At 36.7% G+C, this 12,303-nt stretch overlaps 1 non-coding gene across 1 annotated transcript; it reads right to left on the bottom strand.

Moving 5' to 3' along the window:
* Positions 1 to 5,627: 5,627 nt before the first annotated feature.
* Trnav-aac (transfer RNA valine (anticodon AAC)) lies at positions 5,628 to 5,700 on the bottom strand. The gene has a single exon. It is a non-coding gene; the product is annotated as a tRNA-Val (tRNA).
* Between the last annotated feature and the right edge of the window lie 6,603 nt (positions 5,701 to 12,303).

Here is a 12,303-nt window from a genome sequence, read left to right as displayed (position 1 = left end):
AAGAAATTATTGCCACAAATATGATACTTGGTGTTAATTTCTATCCATTATAGCCAAAAATAAATACAATTTCTTGCAATTTAAAAAGTCCGTATTTCTTTTCATTCTATAATAATAATAATAATAATAATAATAATAATAATAATAATAATAATAATAATAATAATAATAATAATAATAATAACAGCAGATGGCTTACTGGAATCCAAAAATAAGGGTACGTAGACCTCCAAGGCATTCGATGCTGTGCTCCCCACCAGAAGCTATTACCCAAGATAAGCCATCCTGATATACATGTAAAAAACAATTCTTCATCAAACGGAAAATGAGGGCAATGATCGAGAACAGAACATCTGATGGAGTGTCCGTTGACTTGGGAGTACCCCAAGGAACTGTTCTTGGACATATATTATTCCCTTGCCACATCAATCAATGACTTACCAGGCTGTGGGAAATATAAAATGAGACTATTTACTGGTGATTGTCTCATTTATAGAAAATCAAATCATTCCAAGATCATATTATAGGTACAGCTAAATGACCAAAATTCGTTCTACGTATATTCAGGTTTCTGATCAACCGTGTCATCGATCACATGATTCGTTGTGACAAAAGTTTGTATTACTTTTCATTCTATCTAATTCACTTTTTAGATTTAATGGATGCCGCCATGATCCCGTTTTTAGACGGTGGTCTATATAAGTGACATTTTGGAAGCAGGTAAAAGGAAAAGTGAATGATGAAAGCAAAGCTAAAAAAGTAATCCCCCAAAAATCAGCTTTCCTTGACCAGAGAACGAACTTCAGACCACTGTGAGTGATTGTGAATCGAATAAAAATAGTTTCTCCTTTATGTAGTTCCTCAATTACAGGAGGAGGGAGCAATCCCAAAAACAGCGCTCAGATGGACACAGCAGGCTAATCGCAATAGGGGAAGACCACTGGAAACTTGGAGAAGATCGGTGGAAAGAGAAATGACCCCAGTTGGATCTGGGGTGGGGTTCTCATGTCGACCTTATATGTTTATGAAACACCAAAGAGGAGTAAGTAAGTAAGTTTCCTCTTACACGTATAGGTTTGCTCTATTCACTTTTTGTTTTGTTTTTGTTGTTGTTTTTTCAAAATGGTGATAGAGCTTACTAAAACCGGTGATTTCCCTGTTAGAAATATTAAAACAGCACTATTTAATTTTGGGGATCCGATAGCTCAGTTGGTAGAGCAATCGCTTTATACGCGAGATCGATCTCCGAAATTCCCTGGTGAAGTCGAGATTTTTTTTCTTCTCAACCTCATGTGATTGGGTACCAGGGACTTTTATATCTGGAGAAAAGTAGTTTGCGATATATTAGCATCCTATCAAATGGGTAGCAAGCAATCACTATTGTCCGTATCACGCTATAGAAACCTAGATAAAATCTGGCTCCGTGAGCCTAATGGCTCCGAACTCTGAAGGACTATATACTTAATTTGGCTATACCAAAATCTGGAGGTGCCTAAATAAGTAGATAACATGTATCGTAAAATGAAGGGAGTAAAAATTATTCTTATAAAAGATAACATCAGAAATTAAACTTTGTGTTGTATCTTTATAAAAGTCATTTTACTCCCTTTGTTTTACTGTGCATTTTGATTTTACTGGACGCTGTCAAAGACGCGATAATAAAGAATGAATAAAATAAGCTCGACTCCCACTTACATTACATAAGACAAGAAAATTAGGGCCAGATTTATTCTGACAAGTACATGTTTATATAATAAGCTATTTACAAATATATTTATTGATTTAATGATTTCCTCATTATGGGACAAATAGTGTATGAGCCATATATTATTTGAATTTGACCAGTTAACTGTCGTACTCTGGAAAGATACGTATTTTAAAAATTTGTCCAGAAAACTCGTCCTTCAAATATCAATTGCTTTATTCAATGACCCTCATCTTAGTAAAAACTCTCAACCCTGAGACTTTTATGAAGACCTCGCGAAGTCCCAAGTTTGGGAGTTGTTTTTTATTTTTTATTTTTTTTTTGGGGGGGGGGTTGTGTGTGTGTGTGTGTGTGTGTGTGTGCGGCTATGTGGTCTAGTGGTATGACACTCGCTTTCGGATCGGAAGGTCCTGGGTTCGAGCCCCGCTCGGCGCATAGTTGGGTCCTTGGAAAAGGCTCTTTACTCTTTACTCATATTCTCTCCTCGTACTCAGGTGTAAAATGAGTTCCTAGCCGTTAACAGCGTTGTCTCTGTCAAAAAAAAAAAAATAATATAGCCTAGCAGGCGTCATGTCTCGTTCAATATGTTGCGTGTTGCTGTTGGTCAGGGACCATGTGTAAAGCGCTTTGAGCACGTTTATTGGATATTGCTCTATATAAATGCTCTAATTTGTTTGTTTGTTTTTTTGTTGTTTTTTGTTGTTGTTTTTTTTATACCAAGATGACAGTCATTTAAATCGATCGATATTTAAAGGACGAGTTTTCTGGACATATTTTTAAATATGTGTCTTTTCGGACAACGGCAGTTCATTGTCATTACAAGCGTGCTTATCTGGGCTAATTGAATTCAACAGTCTGATGTCACGACCGCCCAGCAACGAGCAGCGTCTAAACAAAGAAAATTGCTGGCTAAAACTTTTTCATTTGTCATGTGATCAGAATGTATAAAAGTCAAAACATGTTCAGATTTATAAAATGTGTTTCTCCTCTGGACAAAACTTTTATGCTCGTCGGAGAAGTATTTCATAAGGGCGTCCGCCATTGTTCCGATAGTTTAGAACCAGTTACTAAGTTACTATGCGTCATTACGAGAGAATTGACGTCACGAATGTTGAAGCATATTGAATCTCTATGCGAACTCTGCTGGTATTGGTAGGCTATATAGACATCATTCTTTGTGTGGACGTCAGGTCGGATTGTGGGTTCTGGCACTGCTCTTGAGTTTTCTGGCAATATTTTTTAATACGCGGCTTTCCAGACAACGGCAGTTCATTGGTTAATTCTCAATACTAGTGTGCTTATCGGAGTTAGTTTGTGTGGCTATGTGGTCTAGTGGTATAACACTCGCTTTGGATCGGAAGGTCCTGGGTTTGAGCCTCGCTCGGCGCATAGTTGAGTCCTTGGAAAAGGCTCTTTACTCACATTCTCTCACCGTACTCAGGTGTAAAATGAGTACCTGGCCGTTAACAGCGTTGTCTCTGTCGGGAAAAAAAATGTAATATCGCCTGACAGGCGTCATGTCTCGTTCTACATGTTACTTGTTGCTGTTTACCCCTTGTAAAGCACTTTGAGCACATTAAGTGGATATAGCTCTATATAAAAGCTCAGGGTTTTTTAAAAAATAAATTTGGGAGGGTTTTATTTTTAGTTTAATCGCTCTGCAAGCTCTGTTGGTATTGGTAGATTATAAAGACATCATTCTTTGTGTGGACGTCAGATTGTGTGTTTCGGCACTGCTCTTTCTGGTAGATTTTAATATAAACGAGATAAGGGTCGTTGTTAAAGTAACCGACCTGTATGAGGGTTTGTAGCATCGGAATCTTCTGTCAAAATATAAACAATGATATCTAATGAATGTTATACGTATCTATATATTTTATAGGACATATTTATATGAACAACAGCTGGTTCGGTAGCGGTTATACTGATATGTCTTACACACGAGTCACAATTGGCTCCGTGTACCTATTTGCAGGTCTGATAACCGAACGCAATTATGGGCTTGGTTTAACATTGTTGTAATTAACGAAAATGCCACATCAATCAATGACTTGTCAGGCAGGAAATAAAAAGTGAGACTATTTACTTATAATTGTATCATTTATAGAATATCAAATCATTCCAATATCACATTTTCGGTACAACTAAATTCTCTAGAACGTGGGCACAAAATGGGAGCGATATGTCATCAATCACATGACTCGTTGGTATCCAACGATTGGATCTGTTTTTGTTTTTTTTAATGAATATAAACATACTACTTTGTTTATGAAAATTATAAACACACCAAAGGGTCAAGCTGAATAAAATGACACATTGGATAAATCGAAAACTGTGGATTTGTTATTTTGTATGTCCTTCTAAGCACATTATGCAATGTGACCAATGACTCGAAAATAAGGAAAAATAATATAGATCGTCCCCATTGAGGCCTGTGTTTTAACACCAACTGTTAACTGAGTAAATCTCGCTCGTCAAGAAATCAAGATTCATTTTACAAGTTAAATTTTGCCGAAGCTAGAGGTGCCTAAATGAGCCAGTAAAATGGAGATAAAAAATATAAAGTGAGTAGATGTGACTCATATATAAGGGAACAACACAAAACAAACAACGTTTCGGCCCTTGGCCTTCGTCAGGAGACAGTAAACACAAACACAAATATGTAAATTTACAAAATATTAATTGATATTGAACTAGAACACGTATCAGACACACAAATACATGGAGTAGTAGGCAAATTAAGTAGTAAAACCAAAGCTAGAGGTGCCTAAATGAGCCAGTAAAATGGAGATAAAAAATATAAAGTGAGTAGATGTGACTCATATATAAGGGAACAGCACAAAACAAACAACGTTTCGGCCCTTGGCCTTCGTCAGGAGACAGTAAACACAAACACAAATGTGTAAATTTACAAAATATTAATTGATATTGAACTAGAACACGTATCAGACACACAAATACATGGAGTAGTAGGCAAATTAAGTAGTAAAACCAAAGCTAGAGGTGCCTAAATGAGCCAGTAAAATGGAGATAAAAAATATAAAGTGAGTAGATGTGACTCATATATAAGGGAACAACACAAAACAAACAACGTTTCGGCCCTTGGCCTTCGTCAGGAGACAGTAAACACAAACACAAATATGTAAATTTACAAAATATTAATTGATATTGAACTAGAACAATATCAATTAATATTTTGTAAATTTACATATTTGTGTTTGTGTTTACTGTCTCCTGACGAAGGCCAAGGGCCGAAACGTTGTTTGTTTTGTGTTGTTCCCTTATATATGAGTCACATCTACTCACTTTATATTTTTTATCTCCATTTTACTGGCTCATTTAGGCACCTCTAGCTTTGGTTTTACTACTTAATTTGCCTACTACTCCATGTATTTGTGTGTCTGATACGTGTTCTAGTTCAATATCAATTAATATTTTGTAAATTTACATATTTGTGTTTGTGTTTACTGTCTCCTGACGAAGGCCAAGGGCCGAAACGTTGTTTGTTTTGTGTTGTTCCCTTATATATGAGTCACATCTACTCACTTTATATTTTTTATCTCCATAAATTTTGCCGGGCGCCTCTGCTTCAGGTAGGCTACATTTGTCTGGTCAGTTCAATGTTAATATCAGTTATTCTTCATGACTAATTGACATGTACCTCAAAGTCCTACCTAGGCACAAGTAAAGGGTACCGCTATAAAGGATCCACCAAAAAAATGTTTACAAAGTGCAAAATATTCAAAACTCATAACTATAATAGTAGTTACATAGCACGAAGAAAGGTACTGTATTTGAGCGCCTACCTCCGATCAGGGAAAACATTTAAAAAAAAATAAAATAAAATAAAAATCAACGGGAATGGACTAAGTCAATTTAAAACTTGTAAGAAGGAATAAAAAGAAAAAAGGAAAAAAAATATTGTTTCCGCTGGGGCTCGAACCCAGGACCTTCTGCGTGTTAGGCAGATGTGATAACCACTACACTACGGAAACACATATATGTTGTGCAAAAATATTAATTATAATTTGTAAAAAAAACAAAAGTATCCCATTTTTATCATCATGTCTTTGATGCACAGAGAATGTTGTGCAAAAGTCAATACATTCTGATGTTTTTATCGACTCGAGCCAGGACTGTGGTTGTAAATTGGAATAATAAGGTAGGAAATCCGAGAAAAATTTCAAGAAAAAAAAAAAAAAAGAACTCAAACCGAGGCCGAATTTACCAGATAGGGTGCTTTCAGCTGAAGCAATCTCCGCCAACTTTTATGCCAATGATAATGTTAATATCGAAATGATTGCTCGAAAAAATAATTAACTGAGTAATATTAAACTATTTATTATATAGAATGTATTATTTTGTACACATTTTGCTATTTTTTTACTGATCTGAAACAGTAAAATCTATTTTGAATCATTTAATACAAATTATTTCTGTACCCTGGCAAACTGAAAATCGCCATGTTTGATTAATTAATTTTCCTTTCTTCCGGCGTCGGCTCGTGTGTACAAGGAAAGACAAAGACTGTTCAACTATTTGATGATAGAAGTTTATTCCTGAATTAACTCTCACCTTTAAAAGCTGCCACAATGGCGGATGCACGTAGGTTTTCAATTAAAAAAAGATTACTGTCAATGTTTTAGATTTAGAGCGGTGATCGACACGTGAAGTATGGGAATGGGAGACTCGTTCGTAGAGCAACCCCCACCCCCGCTGCCATTATTTCAACCTTCAATTCAATTATTACTGCCAATGGGGATACCTCTCTGACTCTGCCCTCTCAATTCAAGCGCATAACTCATACTCATAACGGACGGTGCCCCTGTTTTCGAGCCAAAATAAGTCCCGGCAACCCTTGTGCTACTTCTCTAGGCACTTGCAAGAATTTTTCAAACGAAGTGACTATTCTCACCCCCGGGATGAGAATAAAAAATCGATCGAGCTCTCACCCTCGAGATGAGAATAGAGGTCCTCGCCACTTCTCGCTATTCTCACCCCTGTTAACCAACAGGTAGGGAGGGTAGGTAGCCTAGCCTAGCCGCCACCCGGAGGGAGACGAAATAGAATGTGGAGGAGAAAGAGAAGAAGAAAATACCAACAAATTAAAATAGAGATAGGTAGTTGCATGAAAATTTGAGATTGCAGCAATTGTTTTCAAAATAGTCTCATGCTATTCTGCAAGAAATACACTTTTCAATGGTACCAAAATTATGACAATGTGACAATTAGAACCAAAGTTACGGGATTATTAGTCCGCAAAAGTGGACCAAAATACTTAATATAATTTAAGAGGAAAAAAGAAACTAAAACTGTGACCAGAGAGCAACCGAAAAGCGGGGGAAATGGAAAATCACGGTTATTTGGGGTGGAATACATATAAAACCATATATCAAAATGATCGCAAAGGAAAGACGAAGCAAATTTTTAAAAAATTAAATGATTATTATGCAATATTATGCAACGTCATGCAATTACATAACCCTAGAAAATGAAAAAAAAAGACGCGAGGAACGGATAATAACTTTAAAAACAGATTTGAGGGTGGTCTTCTTCCAGAGCATGCTTACAATACTATGGCTATGATTAATTTTGAACACAAAAATTGTTAAAACAAGAGGAAAGGAGCGTAAACGTATGAATTTAGACACTAAAGTTGTGTCCTTGGGAAGGCACTTAATATTTGGCATTGGCAAATGAGCAACAGACGAAAGATGACTGGTATTCGGAGAGAAGAAAAAAAAAACAAAAAAACAATGAACAGGGCTAGAAATAAAGTTGAACAAGTGTCAGTAAATGCAACTTGCAAATGTACTGCCCAATGTTTTTGCATCCTTGGACAAGACATTTGGGCACCAACAGTACTCGGGAGAAACAAGCTTGCCGCTTTATATATGCAAACATGGTCAGTGATAAAAATGCAAAATTTAAAACAAGAACTACATAAGAGTGGTAGAGAAAACTTAACCTGAAAATGCAAAATTGAATATTACGTAACATATTACATAATAACAAACAATAAGCCGATAAATACCGACACTTTGCAAACTTTCTGCAACATAGGCATGTCATATATCAAACTGAACATCTCGAAGAGATGTATCATATGACTAACTATTAAACTACATTAAAATTGAAATGAACTTTAGAAAATTTGATAATTGCTTTGCATTCAACATCACTAAGAGAACAGATTAAAGGGTACTCACGTACTGACTCGCTTAAATCCATAAGATGGCTGATATGTGGCAAAAGACAGAAGACAACAAAATCTAGGCACTCTGGGTTGTTGGCTGCATGGAATGTAGACACAGGCAATATCCAGGTAATGATACTGAATAAATACATCGAAGTCCAAGCAATGATACAGAAGTAGTTGGGGGAGACTGACGATCGAATTCATGTTGTTACTTCAATTTCATATTTAAAATACAAGGCAGATTATTGGAGCTGGAGGAGGCAGTCGACGGGAGTTGGAGGTGGCAGACAATCAAATTCATGTCGTTATTTCAGTCTCATATTTAAAAATACAAGACAGACGACTGGAGTTAGAGGCGGCAGACGACTGGAGTTGGAGGTGGCAGACAATCAAATTCATGTTGTTATTTCAATTTCATATTTAAAAATACAAGGCGGATTATTGGAGCTGGAGGAGGCAGATGACGGGAGTTGGAGGTGGCAGACAATCAAATTCATGTTGTTATTTCAATCTCATATTTAGAAATACAAGGCAGATTATTGGAGCTGGAGGCGGCAGACGACGGGAGTTGGAGGTGGCAGACAATCAAATTCATGTTGTTATTACAATTTCATATATTCAAAAATACAAGGCAGATTATAGGAGCTGGAGGTGGCAGACAATCAAATTCATGTTGTTATTTCAATCTCATATTTAGAAATACAAGACAGACGACTGGAGTTCGAGACGGCAGACCACTGGAGTTGGAGGTGGCAGACAATCAAATTCATGTTGTTATTTCAATCTCATATTTAAAAATACAAGACAGACGACTGGAGTTCGAGGCGGCAGACGACTGGAGTTGGAGGTGGCAGACAATCAAATTCATGTTGTTATGTCAATTTCATATTTAAAAATACAAGGCAGATTATTGGAGCTGGAGGAGGCAGACAATCAAATTCATGTTGTTATTTCAATTTCATATATAAAAATACAAGGCAGATTATTGGAGCTGGAGGAGGCAGACGACTGGAGTTGGAGGTGGCAGACAATCAAATTCATGTTGTTATTTCAATCTCATATTTAAAAATACAAGACAGACGACTGGAGTTCGAGGCGGCAGACGACGGGAGTTGGAGGTGGCAGACAATCAAATTCATATTGTTATTTCAATTTCATATTTAAAAATACAAGGCAGGAAATGAAACATGAAAATGTGGTGTCATAATGAACGTCTGACTCTGAAAACAAAAAAAGTACTTCGATTATGATTAAATCAACAAAATTAAAAGTTATATAATAATTTTTGTTGTGGTAAAGAGTAAAGTAATGAATGAAATATACTTGAATTGGCTCTATCATGCTATTCTGTATTATTTGTATTGAAATTAACCACATTAAATTAAACCAACACACTTAACCTGCAGAACAAACAAAAATAAAAGATAAAAAATAATATCAGTGGAACATAATTTTTAGTTGTCCGGTATCATCCCAGTTAAAAAGTCATTTCAGTTTCAACATTCATTCATAAAATAAAACTAAAATTATGGATGGGACTATTTTCAGTCTTTTTACAGCAATTATTTAGCTTGAAATTATTTATACAAGTCACAAAAGCAAACGCAGTCGATAGTTTACAGACTGCACTGTACACAGGAGACTCGGGGATACATCGAGAGGCAATCCTGGTTGGCCGTCGCCAACTTCATGAACACGCATCGTATTTAAAGTCACTAAAAGACGCTTTCGCCAGCATCAATCACCACCAAAATTCACACAAATAGAGAAAAATGGTTGGCGAATAATATAACATTAATTAAAAATAGGTAATATAATGAAAAATGTATTTAAAATGAAGTTAAAACTTACCAAATTTTCAAACAGCTGGCATCTGAACAAAGAATGAACGGATTAAAAATCTGAAAACGCCGCCTGATGCGCTGGCTTCTCCTCTTTAAAATGAGACCGGAAGTGACGAAATTAGTGCACAGGAAGCGATTCCACGGCAATGGAAGTAAAACTATGTTCACCGGTAAACACAATTTTCACTCCAGAGCCGTAACATCGATATCGGGGCTCGATCAGCGGCTCAGCCACGGGCGATGCGACTACCTATAGAGAAAGAGGGGAGATGGGGAGAGGGCGAGAGAGATATGAAATATTGAGTGGACGAGAGAAAGGAAATACAAACAATATATAAGATGTAGAGAAATAAAGTTTTGGGTAGGGGGAGGGAGAGAGCGAGAAAATATAAACAAGTTCAAATACCTAACGTAGGGAGAAATTGAGACAGCTAAGTCAACACAAAATAATAATATGCCCATAAAAGGAAAAGTCCAATTCTTAGAAATTGGGCGAATCCAGTTCGCTTGAAGAGAGAGAGAGAGAATCCCGTAGACAGATTTCCAACAATGATTCCCATATCTCAAGCCAGCCAGTCTACATTTTAAATACACGACATATAAGTTCACCCTCCTTACGTCCAGTACCAGGAGAGATTTGATGATCAGGTGAGAGTGGCGAGGAAGAGGGGGGGGGGGGGGGGGCTAAGCTGACCCTACACAGGGATGAGAATAGCGAGAAGGGACGGGGGCTAGGCTAGGCTACCCTCCCTACCTGTTGGTTAATAGGGATGAGAATAGCGAGAAGGGACGGGGCACCCTCCCTACCTGTTGGTTACAGGGGTGAGAATAGAGAGAAGGGGCAACTACCTCTATTCTCATCCCGGGGGTGAGAGCTCGATCGCTTTTCTATTCTCATCCCGGGGGTGAGAATAGAGGCAGCCTTTTTCAAAATAGTGATATCGGTGTTAATTTAGCGTAGAAAAATAAAGGGGAGTGAATCATTTACTAAAGTGAAAAAATTATCGCTCTATCTCAACTAGTTAAAAAGTTATGACCCTTTTATGTGGTGAAAAATCTCTATAGAAGCTTACTTAGGAAAATAGGCCTATGTGACCAAAACACAGCAACCCAATGGATAATCAAGTATAATTCAGAAACGGCTTCAGATACAACTTTGAAATTTTTACATGCGGTAATTCAACATCTCTGTAGTACATTGCAAACAGAAAAATAATTATTTATTTAGAGAGAAAGGTATAATTTAGAGCTGAAACAGCTGAAATCAAGGAAAAATAGATCACGACATGCAAATGAATGACCTATTGGAATTTTGGAAAAGTCGACAATTAAATATTTATTCACATGTAGATAGAAGTCAGACCAAATACACCACTGAATCGGCGTCATTTTCATTTAGTTGTTCGCTTTGACTTTGAACTTTTCAAAATGAAAATAGACCTCATAAAAGCAGATATGGACTGATAAATGTTTGAGGTGGTGTATTAGTGTTTAAAATGATTGAAAATAAGTGATTTTAAAAATTTTCGCTCCCCCGTTCCCCTAAATTGGACAGATGTCCGTCAAAGGATGAAAAACGTCAAAATCAACAGTGAAAAATCAATCGGAAAAAAAGGAAGAGAATTGTAAATTATAAAATGAATGCATGGACATGAAAACGCCAATTAGTTGAATAATTTAAAACAAAAATAACTTCCATAAATGGAATATGTAAGATATAAAGATGTAAAGTTTTGATGTGGATTGACGAAGTTATCTCTCAAACGCAGCAGACGACTGGAAGTGAATCAGTTCAAGAAAATGGCAGTTTCTGTAAACAATCAAGGCCAATAACTGTTTTTTGGGGAGCTCTAACTATTGAGTGCAAACATATTTTGCTCTGAAATTTTTAGAGAAGCTACTTTAATATGTATCTCAGAAGGACTATTTTTTATTAAGAAGGACCATCTCTGGTTTAAAAGTTTTAAGCGTTTAACCACATATACTCTCTTTACGCAAAGATGTCTCAAAATCATGATATAGGACGATAATAATTTTAGCATCATTGTATGTAGAATTTTATGCCCTTTCCAATGATATATAATACATGCCATTTCATTCCACCGAGAAAGAATGACCATTTTAAACTCACTCCTAAATTTTTTCCCCTCAAAAACGGAAATAGAATTCCTCGCCTGTTTTCAACTCGCGAGAGCTACTTTGTGCCTACTTGTATGTCCTGCGGCAATGTGGTCTTGTAAGAAGATACTCTTCTTCGGATCGGAAGGTCCTGGTCCTGGGTTCGAGTCCGAGCCTTGCCCTGCCAGGCCCTACTGGGCGCATAGAGTTCATAGAGTAGTTGAGTCCTAGTATTAGTAAGGGGTTTGGGAGGGGGGAACTTTAAAGTCTTCCCTCCCTACTACACTACAAGAACATTATGATTATAAAAAAAATTTCCCCCTCACAAAACCCCTGAACTTGAACATTGTAAAAAAAAAAAGAATACTGGGAATGTAGGAGCTTTCGGAAGGCCTCCCGAAATATCGCCTACTAATAGACATCATCATCATTTTATT

This window comes from Berghia stephanieae, unplaced genomic scaffold, assembly GCF_034508935.2.
Source record: "Berghia stephanieae isolate SIO BIC M18660-M18661 unplaced genomic scaffold, UCSD_Bste_1.3 scaffold132, whole genome shotgun sequence".
Lineage (NCBI taxonomy): Eukaryota > Metazoa > Mollusca > Gastropoda > Nudibranchia > Aeolidiidae > Berghia > Berghia stephanieae.
The sequence above is the reverse complement of the archived record's forward strand: the minus strand, read 5'-3'. Positions and strand labels throughout refer to the sequence as shown.